Source organism: Tachyglossus aculeatus, chromosome 1 (assembly GCF_015852505.1).
Source record: "Tachyglossus aculeatus isolate mTacAcu1 chromosome 1, mTacAcu1.pri, whole genome shotgun sequence".
Lineage (NCBI taxonomy): Eukaryota > Metazoa > Chordata > Mammalia > Monotremata > Tachyglossidae > Tachyglossus > Tachyglossus aculeatus.
Genome location: NC_052066.1, coordinates 82,812,415 through 82,839,370, shown reverse-complemented (window position 1 = coordinate 82,839,370; position 26,956 = coordinate 82,812,415). Strand labels below are relative to the sequence as shown.

The 26,956-nt window shown below is 46.0% G+C and overlaps 1 protein-coding gene across 3 annotated transcripts in view; it reads left to right on the top strand.

Annotated features, from left to right (window-relative positions):
* The first annotated feature begins 1,886 nt into the window (after positions 1-1,886).
* CAB39 (calcium binding protein 39) overlaps positions 1,887-26,956 on the top strand; it is a 93,273-nt gene continuing 68,203 nt past the window's right edge. The window contains exons 1-2 of one of the 3 annotated variants that reach the window (XM_038764989.1): positions 1,933-1,954; positions 17,959-18,074. The gene's annotated coding sequence lies outside the window, so the exon portion shown is untranslated. Of the gene's footprint in view, positions 1,955-17,958; positions 18,090-26,956 lie in introns of all 3 variants that reach the window. The other 2 variants (XM_038764915.1, XM_038765068.1) reach the window with 2 other exon arrangements.

The following is a 26,956-nucleotide window of genomic DNA, read 5'->3' as shown; positions in this document are numbered from 1 at the left end:
TGAGAACAGTGCTTCGCACCTAACGCTTAACAAATGTCATCATCATTATTTACTATTATTTATTGCTATTATTACTATTATCCTCCCCAGCGCTCAGAACAGTGCTTTGCGCATAGTAAGCGCTTAATAAACGGCATCATTATAATTATTTTTATTATTATCCTCCCCAGCGCTTAGAACAGTGCTTCGCACCTAGCGCTTAACAAATGCCATTATTATTATTATTATTATTATTATCCTCCCCAGCGCTGAGAACAGTGCTTCGCACATAGCGCTTAACAAATGTCATTATCATTATTTATTATTATTATTATTATTACTATTATTACTATATTATCCTCCCCAGCGCTCAGAACAGCGCTTAGCAGCGTGGCTCGGTGGAAAGAGCCCGGGCTTTGGAGTCAGAGGCCGTGGGTTCAAATCCCACCTCTGCCAATTGTTAGCTGTGTGACTTCGGGCAAGTCACTTAACTTCTCTGTGCCTCAGTGACCTCATCTGTAAAATGGGGTTGACTGTGAGCCCCACGTGGGACAACCTGATCACCTTGTAACCTCCCCAGCGCTTAGAACAGTGCTTTGCACATAGTAAGCGCTTAATAAATGCCAATTATTATTATTATTATCATTATTTGCGCCTAGTAATCGCTCGATAAACGGCATTAAGAGAAGCAGTGTGGCTCAGTGGAAAGAGCACGGGCTTTGGAGTCAGAGGTCATGGGTTCGAATCCCGGATCCACCACATAATAATAATAATAATAATAATGGCATTTATTAAGCGCTTACTATGTGCAAAGCGCTGTTCTAAGCGCTGGGGAGGTTACAAGGTGATCAGGTTGTCCCTCGTGGGGCTCACAGGCTTCATCCCCATTTTACAGATGAGGTCACCGAGGCCCGGAGAAGTGAAGTGACTTGCCCAAAGTCACACAGCTAACAATTGGCAGAGGTGGAATTTGAACCCATGACCTCTGACTCCAAAGCCCGGGCTCTTTCCTACTGAGCCACGCTGCTTCTCATGTCTGCTGTGCGACCTTGGGCAAGTCGCTTCACTTCTCGGAGCCTCAGTGACCTCATCTGGAAAATGGGGGTGATGACTGCGAGCCCCACGTGGGACAACCTGATCACCTTGTATCCTCCCCCCCAGCGCTTAGAACAGTGCCTGGCACATAGCAAGCACTTAACAAACGCCAGCATCATATTATTATTTATTATTATTATTATTATTTATTTCATTTGTACATATCTATTCTATTTATTTTATTTTGTTAGTATGTTTGGTTTGGTTCTCTGTCTCCCCCTTTTAGACTGTGAGCCCACTGTTGGGTAGGGACTGTATATGTTGCCAACTTGTACTTCCCAAGCGCTTAGTACAGTGCTCCGCACACAGTAAGCGCTCGATAAATACGATTGATTGATTGATTGATTGATTATTAGAAGGGGGCGGGGCGCGCGGGGGGACGACGTTCGGCGCGTGCGTCACTCGCGGCCGCCGCCGCCGTGCGCGTGCGCGCGTCAGTCGAGGCCGCCGCCGCCGCCGCCGCCGTGCGCGTGCGCGTAGGAGGGAGGGAGGGACCGGCGCGGCCGACGGCGATTGAGAGCCGAGCGGAGCCGAGCCGAGCCGAGCGGAGCCGAGCGGGAGGGGCCCGCGCAGCAGCAGCAGCAGCAGCAGGAGGAGGAGGAGGAGGAAGAGGAGGAGGAGGAGGAGGAGGTGGTGGTGGTGGTGGCCGTGGCCGTTGCCGCCTCCGGGGAAGCCCCTGTCCCCGCCGAGGAGGGAGAGGAGGCGACACGGACGGCCGGGCCGGGCCGGGCCGCAGCATCATCGCAGGGGCCGAGCGACCACCGGCAGGAGGAGGAGGAGGAGGAAGGAGGAGGAAGGACGGCGATCACGGGGAGCCGGAGGAGGAGCGGAGCCGCCTGGTCCCGTTGTGGCCCGGCCCGGCCCGGCTGAGTCAGCCTCGGTCAGTGTCCGACCCCTCCCCCCCGCCCGCCCGCCGCCTGCATCCTCCCCCTTCCTTCCTTCTTTCCTTCCTTCCTCCCTTCCTTCCTTTCTCCCTTCCTTCCTTTCTCCCTTCCTTCCTTTCTCCCTTCCTTCCTTTCTCCCTTCCCCCTTCCTTCCTTTCTCCCTTCCTTCCTTCCTTCCTTTCTCCCTTCCTTCCTTTCTCCCTTCCTTCCTTTCTCCCTTCCTTCCTTTCTCCCTTCCTTCCTTTCTCCTTTCCTTCCTTCCTTCCTCCCTTCCTCCCTTCCTTTCTCCCTTCCTTCCTTTCTCCCTTCCTCCCTTCCTTTCTCCCTTCCTTCCTTTCTCCCTTCCTTCCTTTCTCCCTTCCTTCCTTTCTCCCTCCCTTCCTTTCTCCCTCCCTTCCTTTCTCCCTTCTTTCCTTTCTCCCTTCCTTCCTTTCTCCCTTCCTTCCTTTCTCCCTCCCTTCCTTTCTCCCTTCCTTCCTTTCTCCCTTCCTTCCTTTCTCCCTTCCTTCCTTCCTTCCTCCCTTCCTCCCTTCCTTTCTCCCTTCCTTCCTTTCTCCCTTCCTTCCTTTCTCCCTCCCTTCCTTCCTCCCTTCTTTCTTTTCTCCCTTCCTTCCTTTCTCCCTTCCTTCCTTTCTCCCTTCCTTCCTTCCTTCCTCCCTTCTTTCCTTTCTCCCTTCTTTCCTTTCTCCCTTCCTTCCTTTCTCCCTTCCTTCCTTTCTCCCTTCCTTCCTTTCTCCCTTCCTTCCTTTCTCCCTTCCTTCCTTTCTCCCTTCCTTCCTTTCTCCCTTCCTTTCTCCCTCCCTCCCTTCCTTCCTCCCTCCCTTCCTTTCTCCCTTCCTTCCTTTCTCCCTTCCCTCCTTCCCCACGCCCGCCCCGGCCCCACCCGTCCTCCCTCCCTCCCTCCTTCCCAGCCGGGCCGGAGACCGGACCCGTGTGTCTCTGCGTGTGTGTGTGTGTGTGTGTGTCTCACCCGCCCCGCCCCACCGACTTCATTCATTCATTCATTCAGTCGTATTTATTGAGCGCTTCCCGGGTGCAGAGCACCGGGCTAAGCGCTTGGGAAGCACAAGCAGAGAGGCGGTCCCGACTCAACAATCAATCAACCCTTCAATCGTATTTATTGAGCGCCTACTGGGTGCAGAGCACCGGGCTAAGCGCTTGGGAAGCACAAGCAGAGAGGCGTTTCCGGCCCAACAATCAATCAATCAATCAATCGTATTTATTGAGCGCCTACGGTGTGCAGAGCACTGGGCTAAACGCTTGGGAAGTACAAGTCGGCAACACATAGAGACGGCCCCTACCCAGCAGCGGGCTCACAGTCTAGAAGGGGGAGACAGACAACAAAACAAAACATACTAACAAAATAAAATAAGTAGAATAGATATGTACAAGTAAGAGAAATCGGATTGAGTCGTATTTATTGAGCGCTTACTGGGTGCAGAGCACTGGACTAAGCGCTTGGGAAGTACAAGTCGGCAACACATAGAGACGGTCCCTACCCAACAGCAGGCTCACAGTCTAGAAGGGGGAGACAGACAACAAAACCAAACATACTAACAAAATAAAATAAATAGAATAGATATGTACAAGTAAGAGAAATCGGATTGAGTCGTATTTATTGAGCGCTTATTGGGTGCAGAGCACTGTACTAAGCGCATGGGAAGTACAAGTCTAGAGAGACAGTCCCGGCCCTGGCCCCGCCACACCGGGCGGGACGCGGATTCATTCATTCATTCATTCATTCATTCAATCGTATTTATTGAGCGCTTCCTGTGTGCAGAGCACTGTACTAAGCGCTTGGGAAGTACAAGTTGGCAACATAGAGAGACGGTCCCTACCCAACAGTGGGCTCATATTCATTCAGTCTTATTTAATGAGCGCTTACTGTGTGCAGAGCACTGGACTAAGCGCTTGGGAAGTACAAGTTGGCAACATAGAGAGACGGTCCCTACCCAACAGTGGGCTCTTATTCATTATCCCCTTCCTTCCTCTCCCCCTCGTCCCCCTCTCCATCCCCCCCTTCTTACCTCCTTCCCTTCCCCACAGCACCTGTATATCTGTATATATGTTTGTACATATTTATTACTCTGTTTATTTATTTATTTTATTTGTACATATCTATTCTATTTATTTTATTTTGTTAGTATGTTTGGTTTTGTTCTCTGTCTCCCCCTTTTAGACTGTGAGCCCACTGTTGGGTAGGGACTGTCCCTATATGTTGCCAATTTGTGCTTCCCAAGCGCTTAGTACAGTGCTCTGCACATAGTAAGCACTCAGTAAATACGATTGATTGATTGATTGATTGATTAAGTCTTATTTAATGAGCACTTACGGTGTGCAGAGCACTGTACTAAGCGCTTGGGAAGTACAAGTTGGCAACATAGACGGTCCCTACCCAACAGTGGGCTCATATTCATTCAGTCTTATTTAATGAGCGCTTATTGTGTGCAGAGTAGACTAAGCGCTTGGGAAGTACGGCAACATAGAGAGACGGTCCCCACCCAACAGTGGGCTCTTATTCATTCAGTCTTATTTAGTGAGCGCTTACTGTGTGCAGAGCACTGGACTAAGCGCTTGGGAAGTACAAGTCGGCAACATAGAGAGACGGTCCCTACCCAACAGTGGGCTCAGGCCCTGCCCCGGCACACCGGGCGGGACGCGGATTCATTCATTCTAATCGTATTTATTGAGCGCTTCCTGTGTGCAGAGCACTGTACTAAGCGCTTGGGAAGCACAAGTCGGCAGTATATAGAGACGGTCCCCACCCAACAACGGGCTCACAGTCTAGAAGGGGGAGACAGACAACCAAACAAAACATGTGGCCGGGTTTCAAGTCATCTGAATAAACAGGAAGTAAAGCTAGATGCACCTCATTAACAAAATAAATAGAATAGTAAATATGTACAAGTAAAATAGTGTGATAAATCTGTACAAGCATATATACGGGTGCTGTGGGGAGGGGAAGGAGGTAGGGTGGGGATGGGGAGGAGGAGAAGAAAAAGGGGGCTCGGTGTGGGAAGGCCTCCTGGAGGAGGTGAGCTCTCAGTAGGATTAGAACCCAGGTCCTCCGGGTCCTCCCCCGGATCGCACCAGTTCTCCCCCAGACCCCCAGCCCTTCCCTCCGGGCCCGCCTACTTAATAGTAATAATAATAATAATGGCATTTATTAAGTGCTTACTGTGTGCCAAGCACTGCTGTAAGCGCTGGGGGGGTTAGCAAGGTGATCAGGTTGTCCCACGGGGGGCTCACAGTCTTCATCCCCATTTTACAGATGAGGTAACTGAGGCCCAGAGAAGTTGAGTGACTTGCCCACAGTCACACAGCTGATAAGTGGTGGAGGTGGGATTTGAACCCATGACCTCTGACTCCAAAGCCCGGGCTCTTTCCACTGAGCCACGCTGCTTCTCCTTGGCCACCTTTTGGAGGAGGTGGTGGAGAAGGAGGAGGGTCCTCGTTGGGCCCACGCACTCCCAACTTTCATTTAATACTCCAACCGGAGTAACTGTAGAAGCAGCGTGGCTCAGTGGAAAGAGTCCGGGCTTGGGAGTCAGAGGTCGTGGGTTCGAATCCTGGCCCCGCCGCCTGGCTGCCGTGTGATCCAGGGCAAGTCGCTTCACTTCTCTGGGCCTCGGTTACCTCATCTGGAAAATGGGGATTTAAGGCGGTGAGCCCCCCGTGGGGACAACCTGATCACCTCGTATCCCCCCAGTGCTTAGAACAGTGCTTCGCACATAGTAAGCGCTTAACAAATGCTATTATTATTATCATTATTATTATTATTATTATTATTATTATCCAGGCAGCCAGGCCGGCAGCCCGACAAACAGACAGGAACAGGAACTCAGCACTGCCTCGGCCTTTACCTGTCACTTCTACCCTGTTTGGCCTTAAGGGGCTATAGTGTGTGTGAGTTTGTGTGTGTGTTTGGGGGGGGTCTGTGTGGGGGGGGGGTCTGTGTGTGTGTGTGTGTGTATGTGTGGGGGGGGGTCTGTGTGTGTGTGTGTGTATGTGGGGGGGTCTGTGTGTGGGTCTGTGTGTGTGTGTCTCTGTGTGTGTGTGTGTGTGGGGTGTCTGTGTGTGGGTCTGTGTATGTGTGTCTACTTCTAGACTGTGAGCCCACTGTTGGGTAGGGACTGTCTCTATATGTTGCCAACTTGTACTTCCCAAGCGCGTAGTACAGTGCTGTGCACACAGTAAGTGCTCAATAAATGCGATTGATTGTGTGGGTCTGTGGTTCTGTGTCTGGATATATATGTGTGTGTGTGTGTGTGTGTGTGTGTGTGTGTGTGTGTGTGTGTGTGTGTGTGTGTGTGTGTGTGTACGCGTCCCTTCCCTGTTTGGCGGTTTAGACTCCTTGAAACTGGGTGTTGGCGGAGCCTGGCCATTGGTCCGGCCCTCCCACGCTGTCAGGCAGGGCCACTGCTTTCGCTTGGGGAAATACTCATCCATTCATTCAGTCGTATTTATTGAGCGCTTGCTGTGTGCCGAGCACTGTACTAAGCGCTTGGGAAGTCCAAGTCGGCAACATCTAGAGACGGTCCTTCCCCAACAACGGGCTCACAGGCTAGAAGGGGGAGACAGCAAAACACAGCATGTGGACGGACGTCAGTACCATCAGAATAAATAGAATTATGGCTGTATACACATCATTTATCAAATAAATGAGAGTAATACAAACGACATTGTCACCCCCTGCCCATAAAGGCTGGTAGGGCCGTCGCCGCTGGTGAGCCGGGGAGTAGCCCGGGCTCTTTCCACTGAGCCACACTGCTTCTCACGCCGAAATATGGCCAGGGTCTCCACGGTGGACCCGGCCCCTTAGTCCACTCCTTGGTGCTCAGGAATGGCTCCTTCAAGGCCCTGGATGAAAAAGACCTCTTTTTCTTTCTTCTCTTTATTTTTTTGGAGAAACAGCTTGGCCTAGTGGAAAGAGCAAGGGCTTGGGAGTCATAGGTCATGGGTTCTAATCCCACCTCTGCCACTTGTCAGCTGGGTGACTTTGGGCAAGCCACTGTCACATTCTCTGGCCCTCAGTTACCTCCCCTGGAAAATGGGGATGAAGACTCTGAGCCCCACGTGGGACAACCTGATCACCTTGTATCCACCCCAGCGCTTAGAATAGTGCTTGGCACATAGTAAACGCTTAACAAATACCATTATTATTATTATTATTATTATGTTAAGTGGGAATGCCCCCCAAATACTGAAGCCCAAAAATGAGTACCTCGTTATAATTACGGGTCTGTATTTAGGTCACCATAGCTGCAAATGAGATGACCTCAGTGGGGTACCGAAATGTTTTTATCCCTAGTTAGAAGCTGGAAAGAAGAGTGGAAGTGATTTGGAATTGGCTTTTGTTTAGATAGCATGCTAACAGGTACCAGAGGGTCATCAGCCGGAGTTTCAGAACTCTGGCACTTTAAGGGTGTACCAATTGCCTGGCTAATATTTAGCAAATCATGTGATCCAGGCGGTGTTCTTATCTGCTAAAAGGGAGTTTTGTTACTTTCCTTTTGGGAAATACTTGCCAATGTGTTTCTTTTAGGTGCTCAGACTAATTCCTAAACAAAATTTTTTTTTAAAGTTGTTTTTTTTTTTTTTTAAAGCTACTGTATGAGAACAAGTTTTCTGAAGCTAACTTTCCTTGCGTTCTTTTTCTTTGCGAGGGTACTCTGAAAGCTTACCATTGAAATATCATTGATTGAAAGTTTACAGATATTAAATACAGAAGAATGTCTTCGTGTCGTAGGAATAGCCGTCCGTGGTAGGTAATTTTCTCTGAACGTTGAGCTAGGGAATCTTTTCCCTGCATCCTTTGACGATCCGTGGACTGAGGGATTTTAAATTTCCCTTTCAGAAGGAGAGTAGATAATCGGGGGATGAAGCTCCCTTCAGTGGTGTCATGAACCGTTAGAGAGAAAGCACAGAAGTCATGACTCGAGTCTAAACAAATTAAAAAATAAGACGCGCTACCAAATATCGATCCAAAATAATGCATTTGTGATTTAGAGGATGGGTAATGCAGCTACGAAGTAATTGAGGTATGACGTGACCACTTCTCCTTAAAATGCGTGTAAAAATTATAAAGAGTCCAAACTCTTTGTTATGGCAGCTTTGTCCTTATATGAAGTTTTAAAATTTGCAGGTTGAGAAGGGATGCTGGTAACATTTGGGCCATAAAGATTTTCCTAGCATTCCTAGACTACAAAATTTAGTTTTCTGTAGAGATAAATGAAAAGCAGCCTCCTCTTCCCCTTTTTCCGTGTTTCAGGTTGAATGTCAATGGTTTTGCCTTTTTACAATTAATTTCAAAAGAGTTGCTTTTAGTTCATTTACATATGCCTCAATGTAATTAGGATTTGCTGTGAACTTAATTGATCTCGTCTCTGGGTGTGTAAATAATATTTTCATCAGTATTTCTAACGGTTATCGAAAAATGTGAACCTGAAGTAGCTGGCGTACCTTGATAGAAAACGAATGATAGTGTAGAGTGTAGAATTTAGTTAGATTTTTGAGTCAGAAAATTACTTACCGTCATCGTCAGCATTTGAGTACTTACGCTGTGCAGAACCCTGTTCTAGGCACTTAGAAACAAAAACCTTTATTCAGCAGCAAATATTTGAATGAGTAGATTGTCAGTAGTTTTTATTGGACTTTTGAAAATCGCTTGCGTTTTTTATTCGTATAGGTTGTAAACAGTAATGCCACAGCAAGCATTTCTCCTCACTTTTGAATACCCTGTAAAGTCTTGTTTATATCTCTACTCACTTTTGAATACCCTGTAAAGTCTTGTTTATATCTCTACTCACTTTTGAATACCCTGTAAAGTCTTCTTTATATCTCTACTTAATTTGTGATAGCAGTATGGCAAATGTAATTTTGAAGAGTAGAGCGCTGTACAGATGTATACGGCATTATACTTTGTATTTAAGATGCTCAGAGCTTTTTGTGGTCCCGTGGTAATGGCCAGATATACTCAGGATCTGAAAAATGTGGTGACTGGAAAATAGTATTAACATAATAAGGCTACTCTTCTTCCTGCTCCTTTTTTCCTTTGCTAATGTCCTCTTCAGTCCCCTGCATTTCTGTGCATTTGAGTGCAACCAGTTCTGTCATAACACGTGCGTTCACTATGCCTTTTTGGATTAAATGCGGCGGCAGAATTAGGGGCTGTTCTTCGGACAGTATGCACCTGTCTGGATAGAATTGAGGGGTGGGTATGAGCGTGGCGCCAGGCACGGGATGAGTACTCAATTTTCCTTAAAATGTGGGATTCCTCAAGAAAGCAAACCCCTTGTTAAAAGAGAACACTAATAAATAATAATAATAATAGTGGTATTTCTTAAGCAAACGCTGTACCAAGCATGGGAGTAGATAGAGGATAATCAGGTTGGATGCAGCCCCTGTCCCGTCTGGGGCTCACATTCGGAGGAAGGGTGAACAGGTGTTGAATCCCCATTTTACAGATGAAGAAACTGAGGCACCGAGAAGTCAAGTTGGTAGACAACAGGCAGCCGGCGGACTTGGGGTTAGAACTAGGTCCCCGGATTACTAGGCCTGGGCTCGTTCCACTAGCTTATGCTGCTCTGGAGAACGGACAGTGGATGCCACTTTGAATCATCATATTCCTATTTTGTTTCTTCTGCAGCTTCCATCCTTTTCCTCGGTTTAGGCTTTCATGAACCCATGTCTTCAGCAGCAGTGGTGTTTTTTTTGAACACCGATTAAATTCATTCGTTCATTCTATCGTATTTATTGAGCACTTACTGTGTGCAGAGCCCTGTACTAAGCACTTGGGAAGTACAAGTCGGCAGCATATAGAGACGGTCCCTACCCAACAGCGGGCTCACAGTCTAGAAGGGGAAGGCGGACAACAAAACAAAACAGGGAGACAGGTGTCAAAATCATCAGAACAAATAGAATTGAAGCTATATGCGCAACATTGACAAAATAAATAGGATAGTAGATATGTACAAGTAAAATCAATAGAGTAATAAATCTGTACAAATATATACAAGCGCTGTGGGGAGGGAAAGGAAGTAGGGCGGGGTGGATGGGGAGGAGGAGAGGGAAAAGGGGGCTCAGTCTGGGAAGGCCTCTTGGAGGAGGGGAGCTCACGCACCCAGGGGTACGCTCCATCCCACCGCCGGCCCCCGCGGGCCAAGACGGTGGCATCGCTGGTCGAGTGGGGGGCACCCCAGTAGCCCAGCCAGCCCGTGTAGTTTTCGGAGTTCACTAGTGGCCTGATGCCCAGTACAAAATGTTTAGGAAAACGAGCTCAGGAGGAGTGAAGAGCGGGAGCTGGGAGTAGCAAGTGAAGAGAGCCGATGGTGTAAGGAAGAGGTGGAATCCATCGGTCGTGTTTATGGGGCGCTTACCCTGTGTAGAACCCACTGTGGGAAAGCCTCATAACAGTCGTAAGCTTGTCTTTGCATGATGGGGAGCTGGTAGAAAACGTTTGAGGAGAGGGATGTACCAGGTGACCGACGCTTGAGCGGGTGAGGATTCATATAGCAACGTTTTGGTGAAGGCCAAAGGGGGAGAGATTGGAAGCAGGTTGGCCCTTGAGGTGTGACGAGGGCTCGGACTAAGGCGGTAGCTGTTTGGATGGAGAGGAAGAGGTGGATCTGGGAAATATTGTGGAGGAAGCACTAATAGGATTAGTTAAGCAGCGTGGAGCAGGAGCAGTGAGGCCTAGTGGAAAGAGCACGGGCCTGTGAGTTGGAGGACCTGGATTCTAATCCTGGCTCTGCCACTCGTCTGCCGTTTGACTTTGAGCGAGTCACTTCACCTCTCTGTGGCTGAGAGCATTGGATTTAGGGAGGCAAGAGAGTTTCTACTTGGTACAATGTTGGTAAAATGCATAAGAATAAAGAGCAGGCTGTTGATGGCTTCTGCTGCTCCACCAGCTGGTAGAGTAGCCTTTAATAGTCGGATAGCAGTTGATCAGGTGGATAATGACCTGGAATCTGCTTTTTTTCTAAGTAATAGTAATACTAATAACCAAGACCTAAGTAATAGTAATAACGGTTGTATTACATGCTTGCTAAATGCCAAGCACTGGGGTAAATATGATCTGATCATCCTATTGGAAACTAGTGCTGTCCCCCGCAAGGGGCTCAATCTAAGAGGTAGGGGAGAACAGCTGTCTTAACCCCATTCCGCAGGGATACCTGTTCTGTCTACTCTTCGACTGAGAGCCCCATGTGAGGTGGACCATGACCCATCTGATTATCTTTTATCAACTATTTCGCAGTGTTTGGCATAGAGTAAGTGCTTAATAAATACTATTATTATTATTATTATCATTATTTATCGTTATTGAGGTTAAGTGATTTGCTCCTAAGGTCGCAGAGCCAGCCAGTGGCTGACCTGGTAATAATAATAATTATATTATTTAAGTGCTTACTATGTGCCAGGCACTGTTCTAAGCACCGGGGTGGATACAGTCCTTGTCCCACATGAGGCTCGCAGTCTCAATCCCCATTTCATGGATGAGGTAACTGAGGCCCAGTGAAGTGACTTGGCCAGGGTCACACGGCAAACACGTGGCGGAGCTGGGATTAGAACCCGTGACCTTCCGACTCCCAGGCCTGTGCTCCATTCATTCAATCGTATTTATTGAGCGTTTACTGTGTGCAGAGCACTGTACTTAGGCGCTTCTATCCTTTACTCTGTGTTGCTTAGAACCCATCTCTCCCGACTCCCATCATCATCATCATCATCAATCGTATTTATTGAGCGCTTACTGTGTGCAGAGCACTGTACTAAGCACTTGGGAAGTACAAATTGGCAGCATATAGAGACAGTCCCTACCCAACAGTGGGCTCACAGTCTAAAAGGGGGAGACAGAGAACAAAACCAAACATACTAACAAAATAAAATAAATAGAATAGATATGTACAAGTAAAATAAATAGAGTAATAAAAATGTACAAACATATATACATATATACAGGTGCTGTGGGGAAGGGAAGGAGGTAAGATGGGGGGATGGAGAGGAGGACGAGGGGGAGAGGAAGGAAGGGGCTCAGTCTGGGAAGGCCTCCTGGAGGAGGTGAGCTCCCAGCAGGGCCTTGAAGGGAGGAAGAGAGCTAGCTTGGCGGAGGGGCAGAGGGAGGGCGGATGGGCTTTTTCCCACTAGGTGATGCTTCTCTAGGCACAGCCTAGAAATGGGTTTGCCAGCCCGAAGGTGACATTTTCTTTTGGTGCATGTTGCATTCCCGTGAGTGGGGCTGCTGCTGCTGCTGACCTGGGGGGGTCTCCTGGCCTTGCTGTACTTGGACTGGCTGCTTTGAGCGAGCTAAGTACCATGGTACTTAGTAGGTGGCTACAACTAGGGAGGATGTGGTGCAGATGGTCAGAGATAGGCTAAGTGGCTTGGGGGGGAAAGATAGGAGAGGGGCCAGGGTGTTCGCTCTGGCATATAGGTACCCGACTCGCACAGCTGACAATGATAGTTCTCTTGGTTAGGACTCTTCAAGTTGTGTGCTTCTACATCTCCACGTTTGGTCCCGTCTGCATTTTCACACGTTTGCCTCGAGCGAGGGATTGAGTCCGGGGAGCGATATTTTGTGGCGATCTGCTTTAGACTGATAATCGATCATACTTCAGGTGGTTTATCTGTCGGTCCCGTACAAATGTGTTTGCTTCGGTGGGGGGGAGCGATTATGCCAGGGCAACGCCTCCTCCTGGAATTGTCTGATTATTATGATAAAATGTTTATCCAGAAAGCGAAGAATGCATTTGTTTTGGTCTTAGCTAAGTCACGACTAAAACTTGCAGTTTGTTTTTAACTGGGGCTTGTTATTTCCAGAACATCATTAACACTGTTTTTTCTTAATAGTATTTGTTAAGTACTTACTATCTGCAAAGCACTGTTCTGAGCCCTGGGGAGGTTACAAGGTGATCAGGTTGACCCAAGGGGGCCTCACAGTTTTAATTCCCATTTTACAGAGGAGGTAACTGAGGCACAGAGAAGTTAAGTGACTTGCCCAAAGCCACACAGCTGACAGTTGGTGGAGCTGGGATTTGAACCCATGACCTCTGACTCCAAAGGCCGTGCTCTTTCCACTGAGCCAGCTGCTTCTCTTAGGCAAGCGTGCCATCTCTCTGAGTATCAGCAAAGGTCCATATAGAACCTAGACATTTAGACTTCATTTTCAGTTCATAAAAAATGTTTGAACGTGTCTGTGGATGTAACCGTTCGGCGCTCTGAAGTCTCGCAAGGAGTACCGGACAGTGTGCTAAGTGTTCCCAGATCACAGTTCCTCTAGTGTTTTTCCTATAAAGAGCTCTTTGCTTTTAAAAGAAAGACTAACAATCTACCACCTTGTAATGCTGTGGATATAACGTAAGGCTTTCTGTTAACGATGAAAGAAGGAACTGGAACTAGGTAAACTGTGCACGCAACGAGTGTGAATTCTCTAAAATTGCTACATGGGCGCTGATTTTGGTGTCACTAGAATGTAAACTGCTCGGAGTCCCGGCTCATGCCTCCCTATTCTGTTGCGCTCTCCCAAGCGCACAGTACAGTGCTCTGCATGGAGTAAGGCCTCAAAATATACCAGCGGTGGCTTTCTGGTTTTTATACAAGGAATGACAGCAAGTGTCTGTATAAGTCATACCCGGTGGAGGTTGAAAAAGTTCCTCTGCTCTGTCAGTATCTTAATGCCATCAACAGTATCCACAGTCAAGCCTGCCAGAATAATGTACGTTTGCACTGCCCATTTTGGCAGCAGAATGAGGGAATGTTCTTCTGACAAAGTGTGTCTGTCTAGATAGAACACATTATGATGTCAGAAAAAATGATGTGTGCATACGCGGGTTGTTGGAATTTCACTGTTTGTTTATAACCCGGTGGAGGAATTAGAGCCTGCATTGCAGACTGTTTTCGTACAGCAGGATCCACAGGTTTTTACAAGTAGATTGATGATATAATGCTGATAAACGGGGCCACTTAATTCTTTGTTTCTTTTTTTCTCTGTAACTTTAAAATATTTAATACAGTAAGAAAGGAAGTAGGGTAAGGATTCATTCATTCATTCAATCGTATTGAGTGCTTACTATGTGCAGAGCACTGTATTAAGCCCTGGGGAAGTACAAGTTGGCAACATATAGAGACGGTCCCTACCCAGCAGTGGGCTCACAGTCTAGAAGGTGGCATTCTGCTTGTGGTGAACCTAATGGTATAGCAAGTTGAATCAAAAAATGCCAATGATGGTGGCATATTTGAATGATCTATCACCTAACCCATTAACTTGCATTGAATGAATGGTTACTCTCTCGAGGCTTTCTCCTAACTGGGGACTCCTCAGGGCCCCTACATTAGAGGAGCACTCCTTGTACCTAACTCACTAAGCTCCTTGCAGTAGGGAGGTAAGCTGCTGGTGGTTTTGTCACAAGTTGGCCTGGTTAAGTTGAGGAAGGTGGTTTGGGGTTGTGCTGACCGGGCGAATTTAGCCAAAAAAAATTCCCAGTCTTGCGGTTTACCTTCTAATTGGCCTGGAAGTCTGCCGTATTTATAGTCTGTAAGTTCCTCGTGGTCAGGGTTTGTGTTTACCTACTCGGTTATATTGTATTTTCTCAAGCACTTGGTTCAGTGCTCTACCTAGTAAGTAGAAGCGGCATGACCTAGTGGCAACAGCATGGGCTTGGGAATCAGAGGTTGTGAGTTCTCTTCCCGGCTCTACACCTGTCTGCTGTGTGACCTTGGGTAGGTCACTTAATTTCTCTGTGCCTGTTACCTCACCTGTAAAACGGGGATTGAGACTGTAAGCCTCACGTGGGACAGGGACCGTGTCCAACCTGATTCCCTTGTATCTACCTCAGTGCTCAGAACAGTGCTTGGCACAGAGTAAGCGCCTAACAAATGCCATCGTTACTATTACTCTTACTACAGTGCTCTGCACATAATAAGCGCTGAGAAGCAGCGTGGCCTAGTGGAAAGAACGTGGGGATGGGAGCCAGTAATTCTGGCTCTGCCACTTGTCTTGTGTGACCTTGGGTAAGTCACTTCACTTGTCTGTGTCTCAGTTACCTCATTTGTAGACTGAGGATTACATCTTCCTCCCTCCAACGTAGACCGTGAGCCCTATCTGGGACAGGGACTGTGTCCAACCCCATTATCTTGTATCTGCCCCAGCACTTAGAACAGTGCTCGACACATAGTCAGCGCATAACAAATACCATTTAAAAAGCACTAATAAATGCCACTGATGGATTGCTGTATAGTTCTTTCCCGAGGATGCGAGCAGTCTTTCTCTTTGCCCACCTTACCCAAGGGTTGTCTCCCTTACCTTTGGGACCACCCTGAGGCCACCCAGTCTGATAATGGGGTGGGAGGACTCTGTTTTCTGGGTCTCCAAGGTGGGTCCGGAGCCAGGACTAGAGGTGAATGGCCCTAACACATTGATCCTGGGGTGATCCTTGCTGGAGTTTTGTGCTTACCATTAGATAGGGGGTTCGGGGTGGCCGGGGGGATTTGGACCTCAAATATAATTTTCTCCAAAAAATCCCCCTGCCTCGGGTAGACGCTATGAATGTGTCTACACTCATAATACACATTCATAGTGTATTTTTTTTGTCCCTATAGACACACCAGTCTCTTTTCTTTTAAAAGCCGAATGTTTTCAAAATGTCTTCCACGGGTCTATCTCGGTCAGTTTTCTGTCAGAAATCACATACTGTAAGCCAGAAGGAGAGAATTCAGTCTTCATAGTTTTGTTGCGTGGCGAAAATAAAATCGTTGTCCAAGTTGTGAGTTTTTCTCTTGTGTTCTGTGGCTAACTCTACTTCTCCGGCCATGCCCTTATCGGACGTTGAAGAAATACCTTTCTCCACTCGCCTTTTCCACATTATTATTATTATTAGTAATAATTATATTTATTACACACTTACTATGTGAAAAGCACTGTACTAAGCGCTTGGAAGAGTACAATATAAGATCAGACACATTCCCTGCCCACAACGAGCTCACAGTCTAGAGCATTGCGCCGCGGCCTCCACTCTACCTCAGTAGGGGTATTTTGACCTTAGGCTCAATTCTCTTTTATGCCTTGCGGGGTGAAAGCTTTTCCCCATTTTCGTAGGGATCTGAGTATTACATAGCGCTACCTCATATTTCTGTCATGTGGATAGAAGGAAGCTACAGAGTTTTAAAAATTGTTCTGAGCAGGTGGATTGTGTTAGTTACCCAAATCAATAATAAATAATTATGGCATTTGTTAAGGGCTTGCTAGGTGCCTAGCTCCGCTCTGAGCCCTCGGATAGATGCAAGGCAATCAAGTCAGACACGGTCCCGAGCCCACCCAGGGCTCTCAGTCAAAATCAGTACTGAATATTAACCCCCTTTGTGCTTCTCATCTGTTATCTTCGTTTTCTGATTATAACCCTACTATTATTCCACTATTGTGCGGTATTTTTGACAGGAAAAGGCAAGGAAGAAGAGGGAGATTAACAAAGGGAATTGGGGGGGTGGGGGCGGGAAGGCTTGAATGAAAGCTGCAGAACGGGAAGCTGGGATTGGCATAAGTAAGAAGGGAGGAGCACCATAACATAGGAAGGAGATTTTCCTGCGGTGGGGTGAGGTTATGTTTTCGAAGAAGGAGCCACAGGATACAAAGAAAAATAGCAGCACAGGTTGAGATCCGGAAAAAAAACTGATTATCGTGAGAAAGACCCAGCAGCGTGTGGCTTAGCCACGTCACCACTTTGTTTTCCTTCTTTCTGTTGCCTGCCTTTTTGCTCTTTTCACTAGTTCCACCATAAAGCATGGAGTGCAGAGGTGAAGCCCTCCCAGTTTCATCCCAGGTTTGGGCAGTGGTTCTTCTAAAGAGTCTCACAGCTAGTTTATTCCCTGGCGTGAGTTCCACCTTGATCCTTGTGTTCTGGTCATCTCCAGGCTGGAGCCAACGAGACAGGAGTCTTCCCTGCCAGGTAGGTGGGAAGTAGGCCCGTCCCCTCGCCTCTGCACGGAGTTGGCCCAGATCTCCAGCCAACAGACTCCCCCCATCCACTTCTCCATCTGGGTCCGGAGCACCGAGGCGGGTAGAGCCCACTGCTGGGTAGACTGTGAGCCCACTGTTGGGTAGGGACTGTCTCTGTGTGTTGCCAATTTGTACTTCCCAAGCGCTTAGTACAGTGCTCTGCACATAGTAAGCGCTCAATAAATACGATTGATTGATTGATAGAGCCGGGACCCCTGTCCCGAGCCCTTTGGCCCGCCCTTCTGCCGCTGGGCATCAATCACTAAGGTGGGCTCTGTAGGGGCAGCGGTCGAGGGATGGGTGCCCAGAGGGGATCACGTTTGACCTAAAGTTTTGCCAGCTGAGGAACCCACCCCCGGGGGACTTTTCCCCGAACCCGGGGAAGGGGCTCATGGAATTAAAGGCCTGAAGATCAGCTTCTCACTTTCCCCACCAGAAACCCGCATACTCACAGTCGACCCACCCTTCTGCGAGTACCTAGAGCGAAGGCGTGGGTCAGGCTGGGTAAATCAGTATTTTGGGCAGCGCGTGTGGGATGTCTGGGGAGGTGGCGGTGGTGGTGGTCTGAAGGGTGGGTGTGAGTAGAGTAGGGGTAGCCACAGGGAAGGGAGAGGCTCTGCATTTCTGGAGTGTGATGGAAGAGGCTGAGGCAGGGTATAGATGAAGCACTGAAGGAGGAACCTCTCCCTTTCTGGGCCTTTTCCACTGCCATACCTGGGACACCCGCCCCTCAGGCTTCCCTCTAGCTGTGAGCCCGTTGTTGGGTAGGGACCATCTCTACGTGTTGCCGACTTGTACTTCCCAAGTGCTTAGTACAGTGCTCTGCACACAGTAAGCGCTCAGTAAATGCGATTGAATGAACGAATGAAAGGGGGTGAAATGTTTTTTAGTTGAAAGGTTCGATGGGGGCTGAGGTTGAAACGGATTGGGTTTCTAAGTCCCTGCCAAGGGGTGAGCGCTGTACTAAGCTCTGGGGAGAGTACGATAGAAGCAAAACATCTTCTCTGCTCTCAGAGGTTACAGATCGATGGAGGAGACAGACAACAATTATTTACAGATCACGAAAGCAGGCAGAAGAACAAGGATTTGAGTAGGAGGCAGTTCAAACATCAGAAGAAACGGCAGGACAGGTAAACAGTGTTCAGGTAAAGATTAAGTACAATGTATAAATAAAAATGATGTTGATGTTGGGAATAAAATAGACAAGTGCTGCGTCTGGGCAGTTGGACTACTGATGTGGTAGATCAGTGGTATTTATTGAGCATTTTACAATGTCCTCTTAACAGTAAGTTTCTTGTGGACAAGGAACACGTCTGTCAACTCAGTTAAATTGTACCTTCCGAAGCTGTACTACAGTTCTCTGCACAAATTAAGCACTCAATAAATAACTTCGATTGATTGCAGAGCCTAAGAGCTTGGGAGAGTACAGTGCAACAGAGTCAGAGACAGGTTCCTTGCCCACAAGGAGTTTACAGCCTAGGAGGGGAGACAGACATGAATATAAATAAATTAGGAATGTGTCCACAAGTGCCCTGTGGCTGAAGATAGGGTGAATATCAAGTGTTTAAAGGGTTCAGATCCCACTGCATAGGCGACACAAAAGGGACAAGGGAGTAGGAGAAATGAAGGATTAGTTGGAGAAGACCTCTCGGAGATGTGATTTTAATAAGACTGAAGGACTGGTGAGTTGTATGTCGGTTGTATGTGGAGTGGGTTGTAGTTCCAAGTCAGAGGGAGAACATGGATACGTGATCCGTGGCAAGGTAGATGAACTCAAGATACAGTGAGTAAATTTGGAATTTATCAGGGAAGGTGGTTTTGGGAAGGCTGTGTTGTTGGGGGAAGAGTTTCCAGACAGTGTGAGGGAGCGACTGGAAGTGGGAAAGTAGAGAATGCATTCCAGTGGAAAGATAAGCTTGGAAGGAGTAAAGAGTGTGAGCTGGGGCAATGTGGGTGAAGGAGAAACAATATTTAAGACAGAGCTAGTGGAACGTCTTGAAGCTAATAAGGGCCCGTTTCCTCCTCCTGTGGTATTTGTTAGGCTCTTACTGTGTGTCAAACACGTGCTGGGGTACGTACAACTTAATAAGGTTTGGACACAGTCCCTGTCCCGCATGTGGCTCAGAGTCTAAGTAGGAGGGAGAACAGATATTTAGGCCTCATTTTACAGTTGAGGAACCTGAGGCACAGAAAAGTGACTTGCCCAAGGTCACACAGCAAGCAATTGGCAGAGCTGGGATTAGAACTCAGGTCCTTCGACCCCTAGGCCCGTGCTCTTTTCACTAGGCCACAGTGCTGCTGCTCCCTCACCCAACAGCCGTACCGCCTCCCCGGAAACCCAGACCGACTCCCCCCCATGTCTTCCCGGACCCTTAATCCTGACCTCTGCACCACCAGTGTGGGAAAGGACAGAAGCAGCTGCAGCCACGCCACCTCTGCAACCTTTAGAACCTCATCAAGGCCGTGGCTGCCACCGGGACAGTTGGACTCCAAAATTCTGTCCTTCTAGCCACAGCATCCTCCAGATTTTCCTATTTGTCCCTCGTCTTCTGCGGTGTTTTGGTGTTTTGACTGTTTCACCTTATGTGTCTGTCACCGGTCCCCTCTCCCCACTTCCATACTACTTTGTGAACCCCTTCAGGGCCAGGGACTCGAAATTCTCGCCTGTAATTTTCCCCAACATTTTCTGCTGTACTGTGCACACAATAATCATTTAATAATTACAATTATTCCTAAGGAAGTAAGGGTTACTACTAAGATTGTGGATTATCTGCATATTAAAGCTCCATTCTGTCAGAATAGATGTGCGGAATAGAGTTTAAATTGGTAGGATTTTTTTTTTTTCCCGTGTTATGAACACTTGAATCATATTGTTCAATTTGGGGGGGTTTGCTGGCTATCCTGATGGATGAATGCGTTTTTTGGAAAGGTGCTTGAAATTGAACTGAAGTTTGTGCATCTTGTTGTTTTTGCTCGCTTAGCCATCTTTTCACGGTGCATAGGTGCCGAGAACTACTCCTCAAATGAAATTTTAAAATGAATTAATTCCCCTTGGACTGATGTTGCATCAGAGCATAGATTTATGGCCACTAAAAGTGAGGACGACAGTTACCCCTGTATTTTTGTAACTTGTGGTTGTTCTATTTTGGTTGAATCTTAAATTCATCCCTTCATGGAAGTATGTTTAAACAGTGACACATTATTTCTATCTTTAAAGTAGTTAAGTTGCAAGCTTGTTTATTATAGGACTTTCTAATTCTAATATGTGGGGTGTTGATATAGGTTTCATGTTCATTCCCCAGTATCTATTTATGTAGTGTGTTAGAAGCTGAGATAAATTTTAGAAAATCCTGCCCCTTTTTTGTCTAATTCGTAAAGTTTTTGTTAAAAATCGAGAAAGATAACGGCTTAAAAGTGTCTTGCGGTTCACCATGGGAATTGGTTAAAAGAAGAGTAAGGTTGTTTGAGGACATTTCCTTGGTGCTTTGTGGATAGAGCAGGTTTCCCTTCTTGTCTTGGCTTCTTTTGAAGGGACTATGTGTGTTTCTGTGTTTGATTACCTAGTGGCAATAGAGTTTAAAAATTGCTCACAAATTTATCTAACTAAAATTAAACACACCTTGTTGCTTATGTTATTTACAGATATGCAGAACTTTTTTTTACCTAGTTTCTGTAACAGAAGTGAACCACTGTTCAGAACTTGTTTTCTGTCTCTGGTATTATGGCTGATGTTTCGGAATGGTTCAAACTAGATTTTCTGGAAAAATTTACCGCCTAATGAGTGGAGCCGCAATGGCTGAAACTTCAAAAGATATATCTTTGAAAATCTTGGGTGGAAAGGATGCCACAGAGGGATTCATTGACTTTCACAGATTTATAAAGCTTCGCAAATGAGAAAAATGCATATTTTGTTATTACAGTCACTTGTCTAGGTTATTTTTGCTCTGTGGGTGTGAGCTGGCGCTTGGGTGTGAAGTATCTTAGATGAATTCTTTCAGTAGGGTGCTGAGAAAAGCAATACACTTAATATAAAAATGTTGAGAGCTCATATTTCCCTCTTCGTTTCTTCCCTTTCCTCCTTCCAAAATATTCTAACCATTCTAAGTCTAGTCTTATGTTTTGTCTTTACATTTTCTTGTGGAGAAAAATAGTGCGTTGGAGGGAAAGGGAGTGGGGAAATGGAGTCATTAAATGTTTTCAACAGAGTGTTGTTTTGCTTCGGTTACTGTTCAGATGCTGGGGGTGTATCATGAAAGGTCCTCCTTAAAGCAACTTTCTTCCTTGCCAACTCTGTTGTAATGTACCCTCCCAAGCAGTTAATACAGTGCTGGGCAGTATGGAAAGCGCTCAGTCAGTCAGTGGCATTTATTGAGTGCTTGTTACGTGCAGGGCACTGTACTGAGTGCTTGGGAGAGTACAGTACAACAGAATTATTGTTGGTGATGATGATAAGCAGGGTCTGGCATGGAAAAAGTATTCCAATGAATAGTCTGCACACACAGTTCAATTCCAGTGAAATTACTCTGAATGAGAGGGTCATGGAGTTGCAAAATCTTTCTGAAATCACAGCAGTGTTGCTAATGCCAATGAAAATGTTAACCCCTATTATTTCACGGTTTAAATATTTAAGTGTCTTAGAGTTTTCAGTCATTTTTATTGTTTCCAAGTGCAACAGCTAGGTCTTAATTAGGTATTTCCACGTAGATATTACTATGGCTGCCATGAGAGGCCTGAATAAGCTTTGCCGTTTCCACTGTGACCTGTGTTTCCAGAGCAGTGTTAGGTATGCATCTTTGATGCCCAGATCAGTTTCCGCGTATAGGTTTGAAATGTGTGGGATGAATTTGGGGACATGGATGCGTGGCTTGTAAAATGTCCCACTAGCATTTTTGTCACTAGCGTTTAGCTACCCGATCCAGTTGCCTACTGTGGAACTTCCTAAGCTTCTACAGTCTGGCCTTTTTGGGAAGGTGGTGCTTACATAAACATTGCAAGGTCCTTTCTGTGTCTCAGGCAATCAATCAGTGGTATTTATTGAGCGCTTACTATAAGCAGAGCCCCGTACCAAGCGCTTGGGAGAGTACAATGCAACAGGGTTGGTAGACACGTTCCCTGCCCGTAAGGAGGGAACGGGTCTGCCAACTCTGTTTTACTGTACTCTCTCAAGTACTTATTCCAGTGCTGTGCACATCATTCATTCATTCAGTCGTATTTATTGAGCACTTACTGTGTGCAGAGCACTGTACTAAGCGCTTGGGAAGTACAAGTTGGCAACATATAGAAGCAGTCCCTACCCAACAGCGGGCTCAGTCTAGAAGCATAAACACTCAAACATAAGCATAAGCTCCTACGTACTCAGTAAGTGTCGCTGATTGGTTGCTAGATATCAACAAACAACAGTTTGCTGAAGAAATAAGAAAAGCAGTGAGGTACTTTCAATTGAAATGATGCCAGCCATATTCATGGCTTAGCCTGATTTCTTTCATGATTTAAACGTGTTCTAGTTTTGGAAATCAATCTTTGAAAAGGTTTTTCAAAGGTATGCAGTTTTGGATTGGGGGATTACCCCAGATCTTCAAAGGAGTACAAAACATTTTGCCTCATTTTTTGAGAAGCTGTTAGAGGAACTTTTCCAAAACTACTGGTTCAGGATGTGAAAAAAGAAAATGGCATTAAGTAATGCTATCTCAGTTAAAATTACGACTCAGATAATTGTAGTTTTAGGTCTAAAATAGCAGGTATCCCAAAAGGCAAGTAGTACTTGACTTGCCGAAATCACGTATTTATGAAACATTGCCAACTCTTGGAGCGCAAGGTCTGCGTCTTTTTTTTAAACAGTCGATCAGTGGTATTTACTGAGCACTCACTGTTTGCAGCGCACTGTACTAAAAGCTTGGGAGAGTGCAGTACAGTCGAATCGGGAGATCTGATCTCTGCCTGTTAGGAGCTTACACTGTAGGGGGAAAAAGACATATACATTGCCAGGTGGATGTGTATATAAGTGCTCTGAGAGTGGCGTGAAAATAAAAGTGTTTAAGGGGTACAGACCCAAGTGCAAAGGTGAAACAGCTTTGTCAGGGAAAGCCTCTTGGAGGAGATGTCATTTTAGGAGGGCTTTGAAGACTGGGGCAAGTGGTGGTCAGTTCGATATGAATAGGGAGGGAATTCCAGGCCAGAAGGAGGGCATAGACAGGTGGTTGGCAGCAAGAAAGATGTGAGTCGCTTGGTGTTAGAAAAGTGAAGCGTGAGGACCCGGATGAGGTAGGAGATTAGCGAGGTGAAGTGGGAGGGGGAGGGTTAATTGGGTGCATATTGGGTTTTACAGTTTAGAGCTTTAAAACTTGAGCCAAGTGGAGAAGTTAGAGGGGCAGAGGACTGTGACCAAAATGATTGAAGAAGGAGGAATATATGATGAGTGGCCAAAGGAACTGGGATTATTTAGTATTGAGAAGAAAATATTTAAAGTCGATTTAATAGTAATAATAATTTTCAAATAAATGGGACTGTTTTGTAGGGGATGGTGACTGTGATAGCTCAGAGGGAAATGAGTATCAATCGCAGTAGAAGTGATTTATTCTTATGTTTGTTAAGCACTTATATGATGAGCACTGTTCTAAGCGCGGGGATAGTTATGAGGCCATCAGGTAGGACTCAGTCCCTGTCCCATGTGGGTGTCTCAGTCTAAGTAAGAGGGGGGTAGGTTCAAGTCATTGCAATTTGAGGGCTCAAAGGACACTGAAATGGTTTGCAAAGAAACTGTGGCTCCCAAAGTATAGGAAACATATCTACTTCGGAGAGGTTAGTTGTAGTCCAGGCAACTTCTGAAATCAAGCCCTACAGGAGTTAGTTAGAAGCAGGAATTCATGTGTCAAGTCTTCCACTTTCACAAGCACCATATAATCTTTCTTAAAAGCTCTTCTATTTCCTCGTGCCGCTGGGAGTAAGCAGGAACCCACCGGAGCGTGAGAAAAAAAATCCCAGGACAGGCATCTGGAGCGGCAGCTACCAGAGTCGTGGGAGCTGCCCGGGTCCCGGTGTAAAAATAAAATACCATTTGGACCCTGTGCACTGCTTCTTCCTGCCCTCCCTAAATTTGCGGTGGAAGTCTTCGGGTGACAGGGTGAACCGTGGTTTGCCGAGAGTTTGGAAGACTCCTGCCCAATGTCTTACTCATCTGCGATACAAATTTAGGGGTCTCAGGCTCATTTGATACTTTCTGATGTTGGTTGATTTCATGGGTTCGGGGAATCAGTATGCGGTTGATGAGGCTTGAGCACGTTTACATTGCTCTAGCAATTCCTGATTCTGTTCCCGTATGAACACACCAAAACCTATTCATTTTCTTCATCTGTAAAATGAGATACTGATGTCAACCCAATTTGCTGCGTTGTCTTGAGGAATAATGAGAGTATATTCAAAATTATGTATTTTAAGGCTCTTTTGGCAAAAAAAGGCATCTTTATATGCTTTCATTTGCTTCACAAAGCCAAAATGTGGAGTGGAGTCTGGCTGAAATAAAGGTTTTTTTTTTTTTTTTTTTAATTGCTGTGTTTTATTATGCAGCAGGAATTTTTTTTGTGGGGGGGCGGGGGAGATCTTTTTTTAAAAATGTGGTCTATAAATTCCTACTATGTGCCAGGAACTGTACTAAGTGCCCGGGTAGGTACAAGCTAATCAGGTTGGACACAGTCCATGTCCCACTTGGGGCTCGCAGTTTTAATCCCCGTTTTACAGATGAGGTAACTGATGCACAGAGAAGTGAAGTGACTTACCCAAGGTCACACAGCAGACGAGTTGCAGAGTGGGAATTAGAACCTAGGTGGTCCTGACTCTCAGGCCGTTGATCTGTCCACTAGGGCATATTGCTTCTCATTGTTGTGAGTGCCCAGAATAACCTGGACATTGCACAGTATTTGAGAGGGAGTTGAAAAGACTGTTTTGGAAAAATTAATTCTTGATGAACAAAGGCCAAAGCTTCTTCCTATATAGCACAATCAGGATTTTGTTTGTTTGTTGGAGTGATAAGTACAACTTTGAATTATTTTGATTTTCTGCCATTAATGTGAAACATCAGATATCTTGCAGAGCAGATATAAAAACCATAGTTGAAAAACAGCTTTTTTCAACTAAATATTTTTAGTTGAGTAAATATTAAATAAATAAATAAATGATAAATATTTTTGAGCTAATAAGTTTATAAATCATAGGATTTTGCACCCCAGTGACAGTTTGAAAAGGAGGGAAAAAGCAGTTAAATATTAAATTGCCCTTGAAGAGCTTTTTTAAGACTGGAGTGTGAGACAGAAACTTCAGTGCCGACAGATTTATTCCTTACTGAAATAGTTAGGAATCTTCTCCCTAATGGGTATTAGTTTAATTTATAGTCTGAATTTCTCAATGTTTGCAAGTTCAGGGTTGAACTTACACACAATAAAACCGGTGCCTAAAACAAAAGTCTTGCACCACAATAAGAATGTAAGAATTTCCTGCTTAAAACTAAGAGCAGAGGACAGACTGAAATCTTCCTCCCCTCCTCCCACCCACACCATGTGTCCACAGGCTCTCCTGATGGTGGGACTCCCCGGACTACTAAAGATCCTCTTCTCTAGTACCAGTTCCAGGGAAATTTTCATTTCTGCAACATCCAGGATGTTGGATGGTTGTGGCAGTTGCTCGGAAGGTTGTGGCAGTTGCTCACATAGGACCGTTTCTTGGCTGGGGGTTGATTGAAAACTTTATATTGTTTGCTGTCCTTATGTTTGATCTTTCCCTTCCCCTGTTTGGACGTATATCGATTGTGGGCATTTCGCTGCTCGTCTGTCTTCCACATTTCTCCCTTCCGTTCCCCCATTTAGATTGTGGACCATGAACTGTCTAAGAGCCCATAAACCCAGAGGTTGAACCTGTTCTTTATTTCACGCACTGCTTAATGAATGCTGTTGATTCAGTAATTTTAGTTGGACGGCTGGAGGGAAATGGACTGTTTTGCGATGATAAAATGGAGTCATCGTTAATTCGCTTCTAACAGGAGTTTGAAAGGGTAAGTTGAGGTTGCAGAGGGAACCTTGGGCAGCTGCCTGTGCCGATCGAGTGCTTCAGGAAGGCCTGTGGTGATGGGAATCTGACTGGAGACATGGCTTATAAACACTTCTGAGGTTGCACATTAGAACGGGCATTGCAAAACATGGCCATTTTTGTGGACAATTTTTTTTTTTTCAGAGGAAATGTGTATATTTCCCTTGTCGATACACCTGTATATTATAGGAAGTGAAAACAATTCTGACTGCTCTGTGAAAAATCAATTTAACCCTCCACACAGTCTAAAAGCTCATTTTGCACAGCCTTAAACTTGGTTCTCAACTCTTCAGTGTGGCTCGAGAGGAGTTCTAAGAACCGTGGAGAATTTGACTCAAGAAATGCCCGTGTTGTGAAGTCTTATGTTTAGATCTGCATCCATCTTTTACATGAAAGAAGTAAACTACTGGTTGCACAATGTAGTTTTTCTCTGGGAAGATGGTAGATTAGCTATATCCTGTGTGTTGATCTTACCAGGATTTCCCCATGGGCCACATTTAGATAATGATGATATTTGTTAAGCGCTTACCATGTGCCAGGCACTGTTCTAAGCACTGGGATAGATACAAGGTCTTCAGGTTGTCCCACTTGGGGCTCACAGTCTTAATCCCCATTTTACAGATGAGGTAACTGAGGCCCAGAGAAGCTGTGACTCGCCCAAAGTCACGTAGCTGACAAGTCATGGAGCCGGGATTAGAACCCATGACCTCTGACCCCCAAGCCCGTGCTTTTCCCACTAAGCCACGTTGCTTCTCTACCCCCCCATCCTACAGTACCTTGCGGATCCTTCTAGAAAAATAACAGGAAATTCTTAGCGTGCAGTATACTGTAATTTTAAATGTCACTATTAAAGTAATTCAGAACCTCACGCTGCAGTATTAAATAAAGAGCAGTTGTAATATGATTATGACTATGTAGGAAGTTGCAGAAGTAGAAG